This window comes from Diabrotica undecimpunctata, chromosome 1 (genome assembly GCF_040954645.1).
Source record: "Diabrotica undecimpunctata isolate CICGRU chromosome 1, icDiaUnde3, whole genome shotgun sequence".
Lineage (NCBI taxonomy): Eukaryota > Metazoa > Arthropoda > Insecta > Coleoptera > Chrysomelidae > Diabrotica > Diabrotica undecimpunctata.
The window spans coordinates 133,531,232-133,556,195 of NC_092803.1; the positions used below are offsets into that span (position 1 = coordinate 133,531,232).

Here is a 24,964-nt window from a genome sequence, read left to right on the forward strand (position 1 = left end):
ACAATTTAAGCTTGACATACAATATTATTTCAAATACGTCAATGTCAGTTTTTATTTGTGAAATCTTTTAATTTCTGTGAGTGTTTTTAAATGTATTTATACGCCATGTTTTGTAATATTCAAATTGTTTTACGGTTGTTTAGTTCAAATTTAAATTTTAGTTCATTTAGTTCAAATTGTTCAGTTTAGAAAAAAGAAATATTTTTATTAGAGACTACTTTACCCGATAATTTCAGCGGATTTATATATATATATATATATATATATATATATATATATATATATATAATATATATACAAAGAAGGTAGGTATTATTAAATCGTTTTGGAATAACTATTGATCACAAAACCTCAAAATGATCATAAGCTTACGTACAAGTATAATAATTACAGAAATTCTGATAAAACTAACTATATTGTTTGAAATCAAGGATACCCGTTTACGCAATAATGAGTCAGACCAAAAGGTTGAAATCGATTGACGATGAATGAATTATTCACCAGAAAACACTTAAGAAATCTCTTATAGATCAGTGAACGCACATAGTGACTAACGCTCGAATTTTTTCCTTTAGGTTTGCCACTTCCGTATTAGTTGCACCCATTTTGGAAGATAAATATAAGTGTGATGGTTTTTCTTTTATAGCAATTACAAGCAATCTTTTATTATAACTTAATATACACAGCGGACGTGAAGCGGAAAAAAGTGTAATAAATTAAAATGATTTCGCTTCGTGTTGTTCTGTTTTTTGTTTTATTGGTAGTTTTGGCTGTTATTGTTCAAGAGTCAAATGCTATGGTTTATGCACCCTTAAGAGCATGTGGTGAAGGACTAGTAATGGTCAGAGGAAAATGTAGGATGGTTTATTCCTAAGGTAAGATTTTTTATTTTTACTTATTTTTTATTAACTTTACAATATTTTTATAATCTTTGAGCATTCGAAATCTTGTTATATGAATACTTTTAAAATTATTGATTTTTTTTATTGATACTTATTCCAAGTCAATCACGCAGGAGTTTTAGAACATGGGTTTTAGAGCAGGTGTCTCTACACAAGCCGAGAAGTTTTCCTACATTCTTTCGCAAATATGAGACCATCATTTTATAAAATTTAGCATTAAAAACTAATAAAACATGTCTAGATGACCCCAAGTAAAAAATTTAAAAAAGAATACATTCAAGGAAATTTAGGTACAATTTGCAATACGTCAGCAACATGCTCAGATAAGAAGTGCCGTTCTATATAACACTGTTTAACCTGACCTTGGAATTTATTTTATGTCATAGCAGAAGAGACACTGACGGAATGCAGTATTGTCAGCAAATGTGGCTGGTTGAATGTTTTCTTTCTCCGAAATGTCAGATGTATACAAAAGGTAAAGTACTGGCCCAAGAACGCTACCTTGTGAAACCCCTGCATTTATTGGCTTTAGCTTAGAGTACTCGTTTTCTATTTTAACTCTAAATGTTTTCGCTGGTGTAAGTATGGCTACAATATTTTAACGAGTGGCATAGGAAATATTTTCTTTAGCTTCATTAACAGGCCGTCGTGACATACCTTTTCAAATGGTTTTGCGATATCCAGAAATACTGCTAAACAAATTTTGTCCTCTTCAAATGCTTTCTCTATTTGAGTTATTATTTGATGGATCTGGTCAACTGTGGAGTGTTTATTACGAAATCCAAATTGGTATGTCTAAATAATACCTTTTTGTTTAATTATATGGTTAATTCTTCGTAGTAGCAATTTTTCAAACACCTTTGAGATTATGGATAGTAAGGAGACTACACGATGTTAATTCATGGTTATCTTATCCTACTTTGGGTATCATTATGACCTCTGCAGTTTTCCAAATGATGAGAACATATCTAAGTTTAGAAGATGCATTTATTAGGGTAGTAAGCTTTACTATGGTATTTCTAGGTAATTTTTTTAGTATCTCACCATTGATTAGATTAAACTTCACTCGGTTTTTTTGTATTAATGTGTTTGATTAATTTTTAAACTTCTTTTGTAGTAGTCAATTGTATGTTAATATAATCAGTATCTACTCGTTCGTCGTCTTGACGACTTTTTCAGAGTTTTGTTGAAATATAATATTTTCTAAATATTCAGCGAACGCATCCACTTTCTTTTTGGGGTTTCTTGCTCATATTCTGTTTTCTTTTCGTAAAGAAGGTATGTGTTATACTGGCTTATTTATCTTTTTGGCTTGTCTTCCAGAGGGAGTAATCTGTGCATTTATCATCAGTTGGTTCTCTCAGGTACTTCATGATTGCTTAGCATCGTTACGAATTGAATCTTTTATTGACAGATATTATTTTAATTGTTCTTCTCATTTAATGTATGTATTTTGTTAGTTAGTTTTCATGAAGTTTTTAATTTTAACTTGCTTATAATAAATTTATATGATAACTAAAAACGAATTGATCCAGAGTAGTGAATCGATGTGAGAACCGCTATTTCGTGATGCTACCCGTGGCGCCTTCTCATAGCGCTAGTTCCGTGACGCTCGCCTCAGAATTTTACTACAAGGAAAAGTATTGTTCTGAAGCTATTTTCTTGTGGCATTTTAAAGTAATTACTATTTAAATGGGAATAAGCCACAATTAAAAGTTAAATTACGTTTATTGACGTTTCAATTTCCACTTCGGAAATCGTTCTCAAAATACAAACATTAGTAAATTAAACAGATTTTTGTTTTCTTTTATTTAGAGAAAAATTCTTCTAATAATTTAATTTTATCTGACTCATTTATATTGACAATTCAGACATACATTATACATTTTAAAGTAGACAACTTAAAAATGATATTGCCAATATTGTTGAGTTGCGCTCCTGGGACGACTTTACTTAAGAGATAGTTCATTCGATTACATGAAATCAACTTTAACTTGAGAATATTCATCAGAAAAGATCATAGCACGTAATTCATCTTTAAAAAGACAAATACATGCTATGATGATAGTAAAATTCTCCTGTTAGTGATTCCATAGTAAATTATGAGGGAAAAACCAGGAAAAAAACCTCATAATACTACCCCGACATGGTAAGTATTTGATCGTGCATTTCGTTTACCTTCAATAAACACCAAATTCTGATTTTATATGTTTGTTATTTAAAAAACATTAATGATGTATGCTCTATATGTTACTGACTTACTAATAATGGTATTTTCCTTTTAATAACTTCCTCTTTCAATATTGGTAACCAAATCCTACTACATACTGCCGAGGAATTTGCGACACAATTGGTCACATTTAGCATAATTAGAGCAAATTCCTCGGCAGAATGTAGTAGGATCTGGTTACCCTTATTGAAAGAGGAAGTAATTAAAAGAAAAATACCATTATTAGTAAGTCAGTAACATATAGAGCATACATCATTTATGTTTTTTTAAATAACAAACATAAAATTAGAATTTGGTGTTTATTAAAGGTAAACTAAATGCACGACCAAATACTTACCCTGTCGGGATAGTATTATGAGGTTTTTTTCCTGGTTTTTCCCTCATAATTTACTATGGAATCATTAACAGGAGAATTTTACTGTCATCATGGCATGTATTTGTCTTTTTAAAGACGAATTACATGCTATGACCTTTTCTGATGAATATTCTCGAGTTAAAGTTGATTTCATGTAATCGAATGAACTATCTTATAAGTAAAGTCGTCCCAGGAGCGCAACTCAACAGTATTGGCAATATCATGTTAAAGTCGTCTACTTTAAAATGTATAATGTATGTCTGAATTGTCGATATAAATGAGTCAGATAAAATTAAATTATTAGAAGAATTTTTCACTAAATAACAGAAAAACAAAAATTTGTTTAATTCACTAATGTTTGTATTTTGAGAACGATTTCCGACGTGGAAATTGAAACGTCAATAAACGTAATTTAACCTTTAATTGTGGCTTATTCCCATTTAAATAGAAATTACAAGGAAAAGGTAATACAATACGAGTATAAAAGCTTCGCTTCCAAAAATATAGAATTCGGTAACGTGAGAGATAGTTTGTTACTAATAATGCAAGAAAATTACGCACATCCAGTAAACAAATCACAAGGTAATATTCACTGAGTAAATCTACAGTTTTAAAATATTTAAAAAACGATAATTTCTACCCATAGAAAGTTAATCTACTTCAGAAGCTCAGTAAGGAGGATTTTGATCGAAGGATTGAATTTAGCGAAGTGGTAATGGAGCAATGTAATAATGACTTACAATTTGTAGAACATGTAGTATTTACAGATGAAGCATCATTTTATTTAAATAGAACTGTTAACAGGCAAAACCGTAGGTATTGATTAGATACTAATCCGCATTGGATGACGGAGGCAGTAGAGAGTATTCTGAAAAAGTTAAAGTTTGGGAAATAATTGTTGGCAACAACATTGACAGGAACGTTAAAAGCTCAAAAATATTTAGATATGCTACAAAATAACATTAGTCCAGCTATTGTCACGGTATATCCAGATAATCAAAATGCATAAGTGTCTTATAACTCGTATGGTTTCAACAACAATGTTATGCGCGGGAAGTGCGCAATTATTTAGATACTGTTTTACTCAACAGAGTACAAGAAAATATGATTTATTTTTTCGAGTTTGACACCCCTTACCTCTATAAGTATAAATTTTTGAATTGCTACTAACTTTGCTACTGGTACTTACTATTTAACCCAAATAATCTCCAGTTAATTTAATGCTTAACTGAACCCTGTATATTAAAAATACTAGTCCTTTTATGGCCAAGTGATCAACTCGGATCGTTCTATTGTTAGAAATTGTAAAACTGTAAGTCTAAATAGAAGGAATCTATACATAAGTTAAAATATTGATTGATAAAATGCAGCTTTTACTTAGTTGGGAATATTAACAATAGGTGGCGAATTTGTAAGTTTACTAATTTCGTCCTGGTAATTATTTTTTGGCTACTTTAATTAAAATTAAAAACGTTATCCATTTTTGGCATATTTTATACCATATGTCATGAGTTTATTTTTATAATCAATTTTGGAAATATTAGTTTCCTATATTTATTTACGAACGTGCTTTCGATAGTTTAAAGATGTCGCTGGTAGTTTTCAAATTGTATTTTTATGCAACCAATATAAGAATAACTTATTTATTTTTCAATATTAACTAACTTAAAGTTTGGCGATTTAATAATTACTAGCTACTAATAGATCTTTAATACTTATTGATTTATAATACATTTATTATTTCTCGGTGTCCATTTCTCCAGCAGTATTTAGTTGTGTATAGAAAACTAAGATACAACAATAAAACACTAAAAACTTTGTTTTCAAAACCTCCACAAAATTTATTATAATATCAGATCACTACAGCTGTTTCGGCAGAGTGCCTTTTTAAGTGATCTATTTTTGGAATGTGGTTACACTAAAACTAAGATTCTTTTCAGAAACATTTCGATATCCGAGTACAAATTACAATTATTTTATTAGTAGGTATTATTCATGTTTATTAGTGAAGTTTATTAGTGAAGTTAGTCGCTTTTAATTTGGTTAAATATTGTCCACAGTCTTCATTTTCCTTAGCCTCTCTGAGTATAGTTGTACCAGTGAGAAACGAAGCTATATTATCATCAGACAGAGGAATTTCCCTTAAATCCAAATCTAATAATTATATTTCCGTTTATGAATGAGTTTAATACATTGAGATTAGGATTATATAGGAATTATATAACTTAACATAATCAAAACGATAAATAAATATACAAAAAATGCAATAAATCAAAAAGAGAAGGAGATCTTCCGCTACAACTGAATATGACGCCGTGACAAGAAAGAAAGATCCTTTGAGTACACTACTTTTAATTATAATAATTATAGACGGTAATCATTAACAAGTAAAAAACATAAAAAAGGATACCATATAGGTAAAATAGAAGCTACAATAATATACCTACTACGCATAAATGTAGTTGTGATATTAATTGCACAAAGTGAAGATGAGTCACACAGAATGTTTTACGAATTTAACAAAATAATTGGGAAATTTAATTTAATTTCACAAAAAAAAGACATGACTAAGAACCGTATGGTTTTATTAAATACCGCGTTAAAGTGAATATTGGTGTACGTGAAAAATGGAAGAATCGGGAATGGATTTCAAATATCTTAGAGTCACTCTACGAAGACACGAAAGTAGAAGCACAAGTGAATAGAGAAAAGGCGGCCGCGGGATCCGTGAATGATGTAACATAGGGCAAAAAATATAAGAAGATAAGTTTATTTGCAAAAAGTTTTAGGCCAATACTTACTTAGGCTTCGACCTGACACATATTTGTTTTATACGATTATGTTGCCTGATTTAACTTAATATTGGTTAAATTTTTAAGAGGACGCCTCTGATAATGCAATATCAAATATGTTAAAAATACCTTTATTAGCTTTGCAAATTAGCCGTTTCCTTCTTGTTCCAAATTTTCTCAGATATATGTGCTATCAACTTTTTGCTAATTAGTATATATATTAGCACTGACGGAAAACAGTTTCCAAATCTCTAGTTATGGATTCTATGATTATAATTGTATTTTTTGTCACAACACTGTTGTTACTTATCTGCTTATCTAACTCAACAGTGTATAAAATTCCGATGCCATGTCCGAAAGGATATACATTTCAGAAGGGAGATTGTAGGGAAATTTATATTTAAGGGTAAGTTTTCTGTTTTTAATCGTTTTTCTGTTGGTAAAGAATAATCTTGTAAAAGCCTTGCAACGTTGGCAATTTAAACAGTTCTTTTTTATTTTGGTTGTACTTATTGTTCAAATTTCAAGGCTTACTTTTTTTAAATTAAAATGGCAACTATATATATATATATACCACCTTTCAGAAAATATCTGTTGTATTACAATATTTCAAAACATTTCAAAATTTTATCACAAAAATCATTTACTAACTACCGTTTATATTCCAAAAAATCACATATAATAGATACATGGTAGTTTATATTTTATTTTTCAAATGAAAAAAATAAAAACAAAAGTCCAATTTGGGATACCGGCATTTTTAATTGGACCATTAGCGCTAAATTGGAGTGATGTTAAAACCTATATGTCTAAGAAACGTGTTTAAAAAATGTATATTAACTTAAAATAAACTAATATTCAATGTTTTGTAACTTATGAACTTAACCCAAACATAAAAAATTTGTATTATCATGTAATATTTATTTTGAATCGCATCTTAAGTTTTACAATTTTAACAATAAAATATCTTAGTTCTTAGCGATACATTGGCACATTTTGCATGAAACCAAATTTTAAATTTAAGACTCACATATTTGTCAATACCATCTGTTAGGTTTAGCTACACCTAATTTTGCTACCTTTTTTTTCACAACCAATTTTTGACAATTTTAAAATAGTTTGAACCGATTTCACTTTGGATTGCTTCAACTTGTGCTGAGGTCAACTAGTCAACTTTCTAAACTGAAATAGTATTTACGGAAGTTCATGCTGCTATCTTCGTTTGTTCTACCAATCGAATATTATTTTCTTTAAAAGAGAATGCGTCCTGTTGGGATTCATGGTTAGAGTTTGATGCACTGGCAAACATCATTAAAGCTGCAAAATCTGTTTCTTTAAAAACATTATTATCTATAGGCAAAATCCCACTAGCACAAAAAGCGTTCTGTGCATTTTTTACTGTTGCAGCAATACCATAAGCCTCTCTAATTATCCTGGAAACCTGAAACATTGATACAGTTCAACCCACGTTATTCCGCAACCAGTTTTGAATGCATTGTCCATAAACATTTTGAAAGGCTCTGAAAAATCCAATATCCAACCATGAAAGTCTGCGTGTAATGTGACGTATGTGGGGTAATAACAATACCCTAATTTTATTATCCCTGGCAATTTGTAGAGCTTTTAGGTTTTTACTGTGGGTGCTGTGGCCCTCAAACACGAAAAAAACAGAGGCCTTAGGGCTTGGCTTATCTGTTTTAATGAAATGAAATGCTAGGTAATAAAAAGATCGCTAGTGATATATCCAGTATCGCTAATAGTGACAATGCTGCCAGTTACAATGTTTTCTTTTGAAAACGTTTCCTCTTTAAAATTATCATGGGTGGTACAAACTGCCCTGCTGCACTAGCACAACAAACCACAGTAGTATTTACCCCACTCTCTTCACTAGAAATGCTCCCAATTTGATGTTTTCCCTTTTTGGCTAATATTCTCTGACATTACCGTTGTACGGTTGAGCAGCCTGTCTTATCGACGTTGAATATGAGTGTGGCGGTCAATTTTTCCTCTTCACAAATTCTTTGTAAAAGTTCATAGAATTTATCAACTCGTGATTTGCTAAATCCAGCAGCCCTTGCCATTGATGTTTTCTCCGGCTGCCGTAACAATTTTGTGGTATTATGAAGCCATAATGCCACTTCTTGCCTGCCATACGTTCATCTGTGTTAAAATTGTGTTTTAAAGTGTTTCTTGTTGCCAATTCAGATACCAGTTGGTGGAGGTCTCGTATACCCATCCCGAATATTCGCTCTTCGAGAATTAGAATATAATATATTGGCTTAGCCAATTGTGCATTAACTTCTTCATTAAATACAGTAAACCTGCCCATTTTTTAAATTACATTATTTGCCCGCTTGTTTTTCTCTTCGAGATGTCTTCTAAGTGTAGCTTTAGGTATTTTAAAAAACCTTGCACATTCATTAAACCCTTAAGAACCATTACGAAAAGCGGAAATAGCACTGCTTACATCTGCTGTGCTCCACTTGAGGTATTTACTACGTGATGAAATTCTGAAATAAAATATAAATCTATCAACAACTAAATGGGACTGGTTTAATTTATAATATGGTTGCCTAAATTTGACCGGTCATATTTACAAGTCAATTTCTGGTCGAAATTAGGAAACCTTGTTCTTAAGCTAAGCAATATCAAAGTCAAAACCCACCACGGGTTTTCCTAATTTGGAGGTTAGATCACGAAAATAATCCCTTAACTATGGACTCTTTAATCAATCTTAAGAAATAAAGAAATTTTAAATGTTGTGATTACTTACTTGAATGGTAAATAGTTAGATACAAAGATACTACTTCAAACTAAACGTCAAAAAACTTATTTCACCTTCAATTGCAGCTTATTTCCATTAAAAGAGTAATTAGATCTTATCTCTGTCGTTCGCTCGCTTGGTGTTTCTCTTCTTCTTCTTTCTTTTTAATGACGTCTCGGATGTAATTGAGCTCGGAACTATTCCATCCCTCCGTATTTCCCGTCATCTTAATGATCATTTCCCTTACAGTCACAGGGTTCATATCTATTTCTTTATACATTCTGTTGCTCTCCACTGTACATCTTTTACACTCCAGCATTGTGTGAGTAACCATGTCGGAATATCCGCAGTATAGGCATTTATCTGTATCTGTCTTTCTGAACCTATGAAGATACGCATTAGAAGAGACAATCTATCCAGTCTCTTAGGCTTGGGATCAGCATCTTGGTCCACTGGGCAACATCTTCCTTGTTGTTCCACTCTTCTTGCCATCTTTCCATTGATCTCTCCCTTTCTTTTTTTTATAGCTGTTGTCAAATTCTCTGTTCTGTCATAGAGATGTCTCTTTTTTACTGCTAACACATGCAAAGTAACATAACCCGTGATAGTTGACAAGGCCAGATACAGTCCTGTAGGGTAGGCGTATGCTACTCACAACAGACTCGTTCTGTCTACTTTTGTCATAAGCCTAATATTAGGTATCTAATTATTGTGTATTTATACAATAATTATTGTGTTCTACATATGTATGGAATGAAGTTTGGACTTATTTTTGCGGCCTAATTATATATTTTATATTTATTACTATTTAATTAATTGTTTGATAATCGACTGATAACTGCTGATAACTAACTATTGGAACATTTTTTGCTTTTCGTCACGTTTTTAAAATTTTATCAGCCTGGCGCAAAGAACGCTTTGAAATCAAACATATGAGTAGGTAGTGCGATGTCAACAATAATTGTCACGCGTCATTTGAGTAAGAATAAAGACAACCGCCAGTTTTACTACGAGTAAAATATAATAATGTAATGTGGAAACCCTACTGATCTAAAAGATCGAAAAAATATTATTCATCAGTACCATGAAGAAAAAACAAAGCGTGAAATTTCCAATGAATTAATTGTAGCAATAACTACTGTGTTTAATATAATTCAGAAATATGGTGAAACTACAGTATTGATGTTTGCGGGAAAAGCTCAGGCCGCCGAAAAGCTGTTTCTGAAAGCAGTATAAAGCATTTAATTAAAACACGTAAAACGGGAAGAAGAAATACACTACGAGAAATAACTGCTAGAAGGAATAGAAAAACTGGGATAAATATTTTCAGAGAATCTGAGATTTTATAAAGTATGTTTGATAGGTTCTTTTTTGTGATATAAATTTTCTATTTTTTTATTTATTCGAGTGAGCCAAAGAAAAACAATTGCTAACGGAAACTCAAAAAAGGGATCGTTACATTGGGGCTAAATGAAAACTTTCGTGGATCAAACATAACTGGGACAATGTTATCTATAGCGACGAAAGCAAAGTTGATGTCTGTGTGGGAGATTTTCGAAACCGTGTGACTCGGGAAAATGTGTGAGTCGAGAAGCATTCCATAAGGATTTTCTCAAAAAAACTGTAAAGTTTTCACAGGGCTCATGGTGGGGGGTTGAATGTTGGCCAAAGGGTTGGGAACTTTACATTTTATTAAGGCTATAGCAAACGCAACCAAATATCAATATATCCTTGAATATTCGTTTCTACCAAGTGCGGTAAAATTATATCCATCCGGAGATTTTAACTTTCAGCAGGACGAAGCCTCATGCCATACGGCTAAATCTACCAAAGATTGGATGGGATAATATGACATTAAAGTTTTGTCACATCCTTCTAGCAGCCCGGATCTTAATCCAATAGAGGCACTTTAACAAAAAATGTAACAACGCCTAAGAAATAACCCTCAGCGTACTTTACCTCAACTACGTGCTAAATTTCAAGAAATCCCTAATAGAGTTTAGGCTGTTACTCAAGCTAAGGGCGACGTTACGCCTTATTATTTTTTATTTTAATTTATTAAAAACGTCTTGTTCCAATATTTAGTTGTCAGAATTTTTTGGCTATCAAACAATTAATTAAATAGTAATCAACATAAAATATATAATTAAACTGTAAAAATAATTCCATACATCATAAAAAATGAACTTTGATCAAATAAAAGGCATATATCGAGCACAGTTTAATTTAATCTTGCCCAAGTACTTTCGATCCCTAGATCATCTTCAGGGGCATCTGAAATAAGCCAAGAAACGTTTTTTTATAACTAAAGAAATTGATTAACTTTGATAAAAACTCGAAGTTTATGGTTGATAAGGAGTTTTTATGTGATTAACGTTTATAGATTTACTTCGTTAATTGCGGCCTATCTGACAAGAACAAAATGTCATAAACATATAATTATACATTACACTACACTACAAAAGGACAAACAAACACTTTAAAATTATTAAAGAAAAGCTACATTGCGTGCCGAAGCCGGAGACAGAATGGCTCCCGACCTAATGGAAATGTTGGGGTGACATGTGACAAATGACAGCTTAGATGAGCAGTCACAATCATAGATATATGATCTGCACCTTTTAAAAATTCTATGAAACTAAGTATTGACCAAAAGTCCAACTGACACTACTATAGGAGGTCACTGATGAAATATAAAATTATATAGAATATTTTTTAAGTAGATTAAATAATCCAGATCTCACACTCAAACCTGTCTATAATAATTAGGGTGTTAGTTTGAAAGCAACTGAAGTCGACGTAAAGTAAGAATGCAAGAAAAAGACTAAACAATATATTAGACAGTGGGTAGTTGACTACAATAAAATGGTCTACCAAGCACTATCTGTAATGTAGAAAGGAAGAAATCTGACTATGTAATTAAAATACTAAAATTAAAAATCAAAATTGAAAGCAAAGTATATAAATGGTGTGTAATCCAAGTAGTTCAGTTGAACCCACAGTCAATGGTAGAACTATAAAATTAATATGGATGTGCTCAGTGCAGGAAGTCTAACAGTCGAGCTGGGTCCCCTACGAGGTGAAGCTGTAATAGTTTTTAAAAATAGGTTTAAATTTAGTACAATTTAAATTAATTTGAGTATTAAGACAGTGAGAGTTTCCATTTTTATTTTTAAAACCTATTTTTAAAAACTTTATTACAGCTTCACCTCGTAGGGGACCCAGCTCGACTGTTTAGACTTCCTGCACTGAGCACATCCATATTAATTTTATAGTTCTACCATTGACTGTGGGTTCAACTGAACTACTTGGATTACACACCATTTATATACTTTGCTTTCAATTTTGATTTTTAATTTTAGTATTTTAATTACATAGTCAGATTTCTTCCTTTCTACATTACATTATCATTACATTTATCATTAAAAATGGTGTTAATTTCATATTTTCAATAAAAAATAATAGAATAGAAGAATTTCCGTAAATTGGTATTTTATTCGCAAAATAACTGCTTGTTCCAACATATAGTTGTTAGGGCTCATATAATAATTGGTGCATTCTCAAGTCATTTTATAAATTTATTTCCGTGATCTATCCTGTGTGTTGTTTGGTTTGGTTTTGGGCAGTATAGATCTTAATATGTTGTATTTTCAAACAACCCTTACATTTAGTGATAATTCGGCATACATTTTTCGAACTTATGTTAGCCTAAAGTAATTTTTACTTCTTACTTCTTACATACATATTTAAAGCATAAAGTTCTAACCTTATCCAAGGATGCTATGGTCCAGCATGTTATTGCACACTGGATTCCAATATATGTTAGTTTTTGCACATTTAGGACTTAGTTATTATTCTGTATTGTTATAAGGATTTTAACAATTTAAATGCCAACTGACCTGTTTATTGTTGTTCCTTTTAGATATAATGCAATTACGTATAATACTATATGCGTCTTTATCGGCCAGCCATTAATGGCATATCACCTTTATATATAATACACTTTAGTATAAATTATTCATTATAGCTGAATTAATTTCTTTTTTTCTCTTGTTTCAGAATCAGTTACCATCAAGCGAATATGTATTAACTTAGACAGTATATATTAGGATTTATTGTATTTCCATAAAAAAAATTGTATGTATTTAAAGTACGCCATGTTAATAAAAAAACAGATCTAGAGAATAAAGTTGTTTACAATTTGTTTACAGTTAGCTTAATGTAGTTTCCTTTTCCTGTACCAAATAACCTAAAACAAAACAAAAATAATTGTAGTGAAGATTATAAGTAAAAGATATAGAACAATAATTTAAAATTAAATTAAAATAATTTTGATGTACTTTGATAAAGAAAGTATTGAAAATAAACATTTTTTTATTTAGAGTATTCAACAAAACTGAGAAATAAGGGACTTAAGCTTCACTTGAAAAATATTTAGTAAATCACGTTTAAAGTTTTTGACAAAATCCTGAAATCATATTTGTATAGTATATTGTTTACCTTCTACTCCAGTCGTCAGAGACGAAAATGCTACTGAACCTTTAAAAATAAAACGAACAAGCTGAATTTTACCGAGAACGTCAAATTTGCGTTCTTCTAAAAGATGCCAAAAAGTTTACCACTTATAACTCCCGGCTTTTCTCTAAAACCCCCTTCGTAGAGAGGAAAAAATGGAAAAAATCGATTTACTTAGAATGTCTACGTTTTAAAAAAAAATAGAAAATACAGCTGAGATAATTCAAACAAAACTTTTAATTAGTAATTTTTCTGTAGAATAAATCGTTCTCTTAGAAACAACGCTTGAAGCGACCGGTGATTTTAAACGCGACTAAAATCAATTTTAAATAAAATTTTTATAAACCGTACTATAAAAATTTGATACCTTTTGATCAGAGTGTCCTATCGACAAAAATCAAAACGAGCTTTTAATGTAAAGACAGCACCTTTCGTATGCAATTTTTGCATTTTGCCGAAAATAAAGTTAGTTTCTTTAAGGGTGTTAAATAAACATTATCTTCTTTTAGCACTAAAGCGTGTCAAAAATAACTGTCAAAGTTAAATTACGCATTTAAAAGTTCTCCGTGAATTTTTGTTTAAGAAGTCCTCAGTCCAGCTGTGGCCTTTGTACGAGGAAGTTGTTTTGTCGTTCGAAGCTCATTAACGTAGAAGACTAAGAAAAATATAAAAGTTCAGTGTATTTGAATTTATTTTACCCCCATTGGGGGCTACTGTTTGGATACGATAAGTGTTCATAAGTGTAAGATAGATTCAAAGTGTTAAAGTGTTAAGTTATTAAAAACTTGATATGGATTATGCGGGGAGACCACCAGACAAACCTCCAGATATTAGGTTTCCGTCCAGAACACCTGGGACGGTAACTCAAAAAGCAATGGAGAAACTGTAAGTAGTAAAACTTCTACTAATTCTACAGAAAATGTAAGAGAACAATTTCTATATCAGAGCAGTGATACAGGTCCTTTTCATGTATATATAGAAAATAATACTCCTGATTTTAAAGGTAAGATAAATGCCATCAAAATCGGTGATATTATACTATCAAATTTTCCAAATTTAGATAACAAAATTACTAGTATTGATTCAATCGGCAAGAATAGAATCAGAATTAAATTTAAAGACTATCAATCGGCCAATTTTTTAATCAATCAAAAAACTTGCTCATTATTTACAAACAACAATTTTGATGTTTACGTTTCAAAGTTTATACTACATAGACAGGGTATAATTTATTAGAGATATAGATACTGAATTTTCTGAGGAATACATCAAAAATAAAATTAAACAATACGATATGCACTGTAAGTTTGAAGTAGCTTCAGTTAGAAGAATAAATAGAAAGGTAGAAAAACATATCGAAGATAAAACAGTAATAGACAAGGTTCCAACCAAATCATGTATTGTAAATTTTAAAGCTCAAACTTTTCCAAAATATATCATAATTAATAAAGTAATTAAAAAAGTCGAACCCCATGTTCAAAAAGTTTTATTATGTTTCTCTTGCCTTCGTTTTGGACATCTTGGATCTCAATGCAAAGCACGTCCCAGGTGCAATAAATGTCATGATTTTCATAATACAAAAGATTGTACAGTAAATATATATACTTCTAGCTGTTTTAGCTGTCAAGGTAATCATTTTACGACACACCTAAGTGCATGCCCTTGAGTTTTCTAGGCAAAAACAAATCAAGAATACAATGTCATCATTAAATTTAAATTTCTTTGATGCCTGTAAACAAATACCGAAAAAATCATATGCCAATATCGCCACCAGACATAATAGTTCTTTCTTGACAACCAACTCTAATACCAATGATCAGTCCTATCAAGTAACTCCAAATCAAACTGGTTCGTTCTCAAAAAAGTTCTCTTCACAAATGTTTTATACCAGCAGTAGTCCAGAAAACTCAAATTTAAAACGACAACGTCCAAGTACTCCCGATCCTTTGGAATCAGCTAGAAAAGAAATAATTTCCCCAATAAACATCCCTAGACAAAAAGGTGGTATTTATAATACCTCTAAATATACAGAGAATAGAAGTACAACAAATTTGCAGACACAAGGAGTATCATTAGATTTAAATAATGTAATTTTAGAATTGGTTCTTAATATAATTAGTTCATTAAAACTCACTGAAAATTTAGACGCATCAAAAACAGAGATTATACAACAAATTAATAAATACTTAAGTACGGCATCGACCTTGCAAGAAGATTTACATGGACAAACGTCATCTTCTCAGACATAACTAGTCCTATAAATTTTTTACAATGGAACTGCCGCTCAGCAGTTTCTAATAAACCAAATTTAGAAGCCTTACTTATTCAAAAAAATGTGTATGTGGCCATGTTATCAGAAACATGGTTTAAACCAGAAAAATTCTATAACTTCGCTGGTTATAATTGCTTTAGATCTGATCGCCCAGATGGCTATGGAGGTACAGCAATTTTAATTAAAGATAAAATAATTGCAAAAGAAATAAATTTATTAGATAACTATAATTTTACTTACACATGCATGGCTGTTAAACTTTCTTGTATCAATAAACCTATACATATAATATCAATATACAAAGAACCACGTATTAGAGTAACAGTTGAAGAATGAATCCATTTTTTCAACACATTCCTCCGCCATTCATCATTGGAGGGGACTTCAACGCTCACAATATGGCATGGGGATGCGAAACTAATGATACTCACGGTAAAGTTTTATTAGAGGCGATAGAACAATGTAATCTAATATACTTGAATGATGGTTCTCCAACTCTTGCATTGAGTTCCAGTTCATCAGCAATCGACATAACAATTTGCACCCAGGACATTATATCTAAATTAACTTGGTCTGTTATTCAAGATCCACATGGTTCTGACCATCTACCTTTGACCATCTCCTTAGAAAATTCCAAATAAGCAACACCACCTGGTAACAATACACAAAAAAGATGGAATATAAATAAAGCAAATTAGAATCTGTATTCATCCAACTTTTCTTCAGAAATACTTCCCCAAACTTATGAAGAATTAGTCAATGAAATAAATAGATGCGCATCCATTGCTATTCCAAAAGTATCAAACAATAAAATATACCTTACAAAAAAGATTCCAAAACCATGGTGGGATAATAAAATTGGATGCATTAGCAAAGAAAATATTTAAAAATAGAAAAAAACAAAGTTGGATAAACTACTGCGAAAGCCTTAACTCCCACAGTCCAATCAGCGACGTCTGGAAGAAAGTACATCGCTACAAAAACCGAAAACATTCCAATAAACTCCCGATAAACTGCGAAGCTGCATGGATAGAAGATTTCCACTTGAAAATTTCACCTCCTTGGGTACCAAATCAAATAAACGAAGTTACAGTCACCGTTTCCAGAGAATATTTCAATCTAGAAAAACCATTTGAATTGTGAGAATTAAATTATGGACTCAAACAAAATATTAATTCGTCTCCAGGGATGGACTGTATATTATACTCTATGTTATATTTTTTACCCACAGAATACAAATCATTATTATTACAAATTTTTAACAGTATATGGCAAAATGAGAATTTAAATCCCAAAACGTGGAAGGACTATATTGTATTGCCTATAAAGAAGCCAGGAAAGCCAGATAACAACGTTGAGTCTTACAGACCTATATCTTTAAGTTCTTGTATACTAAAAACTCTAGAGAGATTAATCAAAAATCGGCTTGAATACTGGCTTGAATCCGAAGATATCCTTCTCAAATCTCAATATGGCTTATGGAAATCCAGGTCTACACAGGATCTTCTCACTTCACTAGTTTCCTCTGTTCAGGTCAATTTCACAAATCAAGAATCAACAGCTGCAGCATTTATAGATGTAACCTCTGCATTTGATAACATAAATTTATATATTCTACATAAGAAATTGTTATATCTTGGAATATCAGTTAAAATTTCAGATTTCATTATATCCTTGTACATGAATAGATGGACTTACTTAAAAATAAATGAGACACTTTTAGCGCCAAGGCTAACGAATATAGGTATACCACAGGGTAGTATTTTAAGTCCACTTCTTTTTTCATTGTATAATATAGATTTAGAACAGATAGTACCTCCACACTCTAATATATTGCAGTTTGCAGATGATGTTGTGTTGTATACCTCCCATACTACCCTCGACATTTATAGGCGTCAACTCAAATCTACACTTGATTGTGTAAAAAGTTATTACCATTCTCTAGGCTTATCAATATCAACTACAAAGACTGAAATTTGTTTTTTTTTCAAAAAACGCCAAACTCCCCAAGGTAACTTTAAATTAGAAAAAATAGAATTTCCAATCAAAAATTTTGTAAAATATCTAGGCACATATTTGGATCGTAAACTGTTATGGAAGGATCAAATTCATTCTATTATAAAAAAATCGGAAAACTCCATAAATATCCTTAGAGCATTTTGTAAAACCAATTGGGGAGCTGACCCGAATATTGCATTGCTATTTTATCACTCAATGATTCGACCAATTTTCGATTATAGTTGTCATTTATATGGGTCTGCGTCAACAGAACATCTTAATAAAATTGAAACCCAAAAGAATAAATGTTTGAGGCTATGTCTTGGTTACTTAAAATCTACTCCTATTAGTATTATTGAAATTGAAGCTAAAGAGCCACCCCTTACACTACGCAGACAGTTTTGTACAGATAAGTTTGTAGCTAAAGCTATATCAAAAAACTCCAGAATTTAAAAAATATTCGTAACTTGAATATATTAGCCTTAAACCATAAATATTGGCGTAACAAAAAAACTCCCATATACGTTGAAAGTTATAGGAAACTAACAATATTTGAAGAACAATTGTATCAAAATAAAATACCACCAATTTATACACAACCTCCTAAGACTCTCTTCTCTAAGATAATAGAAACATATTATATGGATTCAAATCTTCCAGGAAGTATGATCAATAAAATAATTAAAGATAAGTGGCCTTCATTTCAATATATTTTTACTGACGGCTCTAAAATTCAAAATAAAACGGGTTGTGCAATATATCACTGGAATTATGATTACAAAAAATCATGTCGATTGCCCAATGAAGCTTCAATATATACTGCCGAACTATCAGCTTTATTTCTTGCGTTAAAATATATAGCCTCTATTGGTATCAATAATTATATCATTCTGACTGATTGTAGAAGCATTAATATTGTTCTGAAGCTATTTTCTTGTGGCATTTTAAATTAATTTATATTTAAATGGGAATAAGCCACAATTAAAGGTTAAAATACGTTTATTGACGTTTCAATTTCCACTTTCGAACGATTTCCGAAGTGGAAATTGAAACGTCAATAAACGTATTTGAACCTTTAATTGTGGCTTATTCCCATCTAAATATAAATTAATGTAGAAGCATTATGGACAAACTCACTTCTATCAAAACCACAAAAAACCTAAACCATATTGAGATACAAATAAAGAGGTTACATTATGATATTATTTCCGCAGGTAGCTCGATTATTATTTGTTGGGTAAAAGGACACTCTGGAATATTAGGAAATGAAGAAGTCGACAAATTAGCTAAATCTGCAGCTTTCACCAAACATAATATAAACAACATACTTCTTCCAGTAGCAAACATAGATAATATCAGTAGAAACAACTGCAAACAAAGATGGCAACGTTTATACAACCAAAGTACAACTGGAATAAACTTTAGAGCTTGCCAACCACTAATACCCAATGAGAGATGGTTCAAATATGAGACAAATAGGTTATTTATAAAAACAATAAACAGAATAAGATCAAACCACGCACTCACTCCTGCATACAAACACAGCATAGGTATTACTGATAACCCATATTGCTCCTGTGGTAAAGTGGGAGATCTGCAGCACTTTATATTGGAGTGTGGACAGTACAAACAAAGTTTCAAAATGATGTATGAAAAACTAATTGAGCTAAATTGTTCATTGCCTGTCAATTTAAATACAATTATTTTTTTAAATAATAAGCAGATATTAAAATGTATCTAGAATACATAACATCCTGTAAATTTAAATTATAACTAGTTTTAGGTATTCAAATCAAAACTTGTAAATATGTCAAAAATTGAATGTGTATACCAACATATTACTTCCTGTAAATTTATATTATAAATAGGCTTAGGTAATAAAATCAAAAATTGTAATTACCACAAATAGTTTGGCTAATTGGCTATGCCAAAGCCATTATACAATAAAAAAAAAACACTAGAGCGAGTAAGTCGTGTGCCAAGTACAATTAAAATCCAGTTTACCTTATGGGTAGTGGATAGTACTTAATTCCAATTTAATAGTGTGTAAAAGTGATTTCTTTAAAAGTTTTGTACGTATTGCTTTCATTATATTACTAACTTATTTTAAATTATATTTAATTCATAAAAAGTACATACCAGAGACTCGTTTCACCAGTCGGAGGTGTCTTGCTAGCCATCCAACTCGATGGCTTTAAATACAATTTTGATAGCAAAACCGGTTAAAGAATAGATATAACACGAGGTTATTATCTGTGTTTACATGAGCAGTACAAATTTACACAAAAAACTTCTACAGTTTCTACCTTAACAATAAACCTTTAAAGTGCTACAAACAACATTTTAACCTCTGCAAAATCTACATCAAAACTATCTTTTCCAAAAAAAGAACAGGCAATAGGTCTTCACTCAAAATATACGTTAAACTTTTAGACTACTTTTAAACTTTTAGATTAGCTATTCTGAATATCATCGGATCAAAAAATATGTCCTTTGCATCCAGAACCTCTAACAATTGAATCTTCATATATCTAGCGAACTCAAATCGCGTTGATCAACTTCTAAAATTCGACCCAGCTATCCAAATCCGACTTTTCATTCTAAGTATTTGAAACCTTGTCTCCCCAACAAAAAGAATTATAATTTCGAAGACCTCTACTTACATTCCCACATACTGACCATAAATGCAGTAAAGAGTCGTGGTCTTCAAATAGCCCCCGCCCTCGTGTCCCAGGCATTTCAGGTAATGAATAATCCTACATCCTCAGCTTTCGCCATCAAGTATATATTTTTCCTCCCTTTAATTATTTCGAGCTTCACACCTCCTTGTTAATTCCTTTTGTAGATAATGATAATAAAAATTTTCTGTCTACGGACAAGATGGAATGTTTCGTGAGCAAGCACTCAAGACATGTTGATTCTAGTTGCCTCAATACTTCATCTGACAATTTATCACCTCAAAATCCTACTCTTTCTCATTATTAAACTCCCATTACCGAACCAACGTCACAGCAACAGCATAAACAACTTCTTTCACATGCTGCATCTCTCTCAAAAAAATTTACATTATCTTTCTTCACTTCATCCTTGGAAAATTTTAAAAATAATGCAAAATCTGAAGAGTCAGATAAACTATATTTAAATTCTCCACTTTCACAAAATAGGTTACACTCATCTGTTTCATCTGTAAATAATTAGAACCTCAAATCTGTGAAAAACTCCCAAATAAAACAAACCTTGTTTTCTCCTATATAAACAGTTCCTAGTTCCACTGGCCCCTCCAGTACAAAAAAGAAACGAAAACGTAGATCTTCTGTCAGCCGTAGTCTATCCACTGACTCCAAGCAAGCAATTCAAAAAGCCTATAAACAAAATCCGGAAGCTTCTGAAGTCCCTTCTCATAATATAATTGCTTTTTGCCAACTTTTAAAGAAATATCTACAAAAATCAGAATTACACGCTTAATGATTGTGAAAGTATAGACAGTCTTGATAACTCCCAGGATACTTACGATAAAGAATACTTGATCGATAGTTTACAAACCTCGCAAAAATCCAAACCCTTTACATATTAATTTCAGCCTTCACAATATTACAATTGTGATGGATTTTATCCTCGTCGTCCATGCTTTGAAGAGCTTATTGCTGAGTTTTCTCCTGACTTTCTATGCTTACACGAAACAAATTTCACAGATAAATATTCCAATTAACATAAAAAATTTACTGGTTACCACTACATTTGAACTACTCAACATCGTGCCAGTAGTGGAGCATCAATTTTTGTTTCCACCGATATTTCTTCCAAATAATTTCCACTAAACACAAACCTCAAAGGTATAGTCGTTACAGCTTAGTTTCCGTACAAAATTACAGTATGTTGAATACGCATCTCTGCAAACTACTATTTAACAAGTTCTGACCTTGAAAATTTAAATTCTCAGCTTCCTACACCTTATGTTTTAACAGGTTACTAACAGGCTCCGAAATCACATTGGGAAGAGGTAAAACAATCAAAAATTTCCTGAATAAGTAAATCTAAACTTACTAAATTCAGGAAGTAGTACTTACTTTTACATCCAAGCAGGTAGTTTCTTTTCCATAGATTCATCTTTCTGTAACTCCGGAATTTTTATGATAGTACCTAATCATTTTTCCCTATTCACATCTCCGACGAGTCAAAAATGCGTTCAAAAAGTATAACAAAATGGAAAATCCCTTAAGCAAACTTGGAACTTTTCAGAACAATGACATAGTTACAGATGTTAGACTATTAAATAACTGTTTAACTGAATCGGCCGAAGAATGTATTGGTAAATGCACGATTGATCCTTCCAGGAAACTCTGGTAGAGTGAATTGTGCAAAACAGCAGCTAAACAATGCAAAAAAGGATTAAATAAATTCCGAAAGACCGGTATGACCGTGTATCTAGTAAATTTAAAAAAAAACTCAAAGCCAATTCCAGGCATATATTAAAATAAAGTAGAAAAGCCTCATGGAATCAGTATGTTAGTATATTCACAAAAGACACTTTGCGCAAAATTGTCGCTATCTTCCTGCAGGATCAAACAATTACCGATGATCAACATATTGCAGATATTTTTGCCTCCCACTTTTCAGATAAATCAAATATTCCGAATCTTCCCAATAACTCATATACCAACATATCCAGCTCAAAATTGTTTTCTAACACTAGTTCTATTAATTTTCATTTTTATCTCCTAAAATTAAACAAAGCCATCGCCTCATTAAAAAACTCAGAAGCTCCTACAGACGATAGCCCATCAATATTCTTAAAAAATCTTAATCCAGATACACGTCCTAAACTACTTAAGACTTATAAGACTTTATATAATAAGGTCTGGTCTTAGAAACAGTTTCTAGCGTTATGGAAACAAGCATACAATTCCTATCAGAAAGAATGACTCATTTCCAAATCATCTAAAATTATATAGAACAATTTTTTCCACTTATTCACTATGTAAACTGTTAGAAAAGATAGTTAATGAACACTTGCTATGGTATTTAGAAAGAAATAATATTCTTGACCCATTCCAAACAGGCTGAAGATTATATCGAAGAACAATGGATAACTTGTTCACATTACACACTGACATTGTTAACGCATTTTCGAATAGAAGTGAATTCATGGACCTCTAATTCTCAGAAAATTAACAGAATATAATTTAATTTGACAAATTTTTTAAAAAATTTCTAGCAAATCGATCTTTTACAGTATTAACAAATGGAAAAATATCAAAACTACATGCTTTGGATAACGGTTTACCTCATGGCTCAGTTTTAAGCACTACCTTATTTTTACTTAGCATAACTGACTTTCACTCATTTATCGAATCACCAGTCAGGTACTCGATGCTGATGATATTATATTATACTGTCAAGCCAGAGTCACAGCTACCATCAGGACTTTTGTACAAAATACAATAAACAAAATGGACACCTGGTCTATGCGTGCTGGATTTGTGTTTTCAGCTTCTAAATCCAAAGGCAGCAACTTATACTTTTATACTTTGTAAGAATATCAATAAGCCCAAGTAACCCGGTAATAAATCTAATCAATCTCATAAAGCCCTCACCAGCAAATGCATTTAATTCACACACACTCACATTACCACAAATATCTCCTTGATTAGATTTCAATAACCTTTCAAATACTACTATTATTTATACCCCCAAGACATCCATGTGTGTACAATCTTCCAATATTTAATGCACCTAATAATGAGGACTGTTATAGCTGCGTTGATTCCACAATGATGACAATAAGCTCTGTGCTTCTCTCTAGAACCTGTAGAGTTTACACCGCAAAATTGTACGGAATACTTCAGACATTAAATACTTCAATCCACCCTATTTTAAATGAGAGCAAAATAATCACTATTTGTACTGATTCTCCTTCTTCGATCCATTTCATAAGATGCATCTTCTCAAAAAATGCACTAGTCCAGGAAATACAAAACATTTCTAACCAACTATATTCTGCTAACATAACAGTCATAATGATCTGGACTACATCCCGTGTTAGTATATTGGGAAATGAAAAAGGGCCGCTAAATCAGCATGTTCATCTGACTTAGCCTTCAAAGAGGTACAAACAGAGGTACTACACATCTGTCGAATAAATCAAAAATTAAGCTGCATGACGTTCAGCCTAACTTATCTCACCTTAATATGTCTTCTATAAACAGGAAAAAAATCAGTTATTCGCCTACTACGAATAGTTCTAAAATTTCTAAAAGAAATATATTCATTTCAGCTAATCTAACCGGTGCAAAGTGTTAGGTTTTACTCTACAACTTCTATACTTGTTCATACCAAATTTTTGTATATAAAATATGTATACTGTTGTAAACTGTACCCGTGTCAATGATCATAAGCTGTCGAGACACGTTAATTAAAAAAAAACGTTTATGGTATTATGGACACTCTGATCAACAGATATCAATTTTTTTACAATCAAGTTAATACAAATTTTGTAATTGTACTTTTATTTGTACAAAAAAAATTATTAAAAAAACAAAAGTAGCTTATGACTTATTTGACAGTATCAAAAAAAAAAAATTGGGTAAAAGGTAAAATTAGCTGCCCATATACCCAAAGAGAAAAGTATTGGGTCAATGAGTCCTCCCAGTTTTGACATACGCATCACAAAGACCCACTCTAACAAAAGCGTCGGCTACCAAACTAAAAATCACATAGAGAAGAATAGAGCGATCCATGTTACGAGTAACTCTGCGAGAGAAAATAAAAGGTCAGGAAAAGAACCAAGGTGATTGACGCCATCGAACGAATAGGCTAATTTAATCCTTCGGAGTGATTTGTTCATTTCGAACGAATTGTTCGCAAACTACACATGTAGCATGTAGTCAGTTGTGCACATGCAAGCTTGACCACTGTACGCGTCCACTATTATGTCGTGTTGTGTTCAGTTTATTACGTAACATTATATTTTGTGTCTATTGTGTTATTTTTTCGTGTAAACAGATATTTATTGTATGATTTTTTCTGGCTCAGCATGTCAAGTGAAATTTCAGCAGTGTTTATCAGAATTTTCAATAGCACACGGCGAAAGAGCGGACATCAAGGACCTTTTAAAGTGCTCGAAATCCAAGCCCAAC

At 31.6% G+C, this 24,964-nt stretch overlaps 1 long non-coding RNA gene across 1 annotated transcript; it reads left to right on the forward strand.

Annotated features, from left to right (window-relative positions):
• Positions 1-306: 306 nt before the first annotated feature.
• LOC140432028 (uncharacterized) lies at positions 307-13,257 on the forward strand. The gene is made up of 2 exons (XR_011949756.1): positions 307-875; positions 13,103-13,257. It is a non-coding gene; the product is annotated as an uncharacterized lncRNA (long non-coding RNA).
• Positions 13,258-24,964: the final 11,707 nt, after the last annotated feature.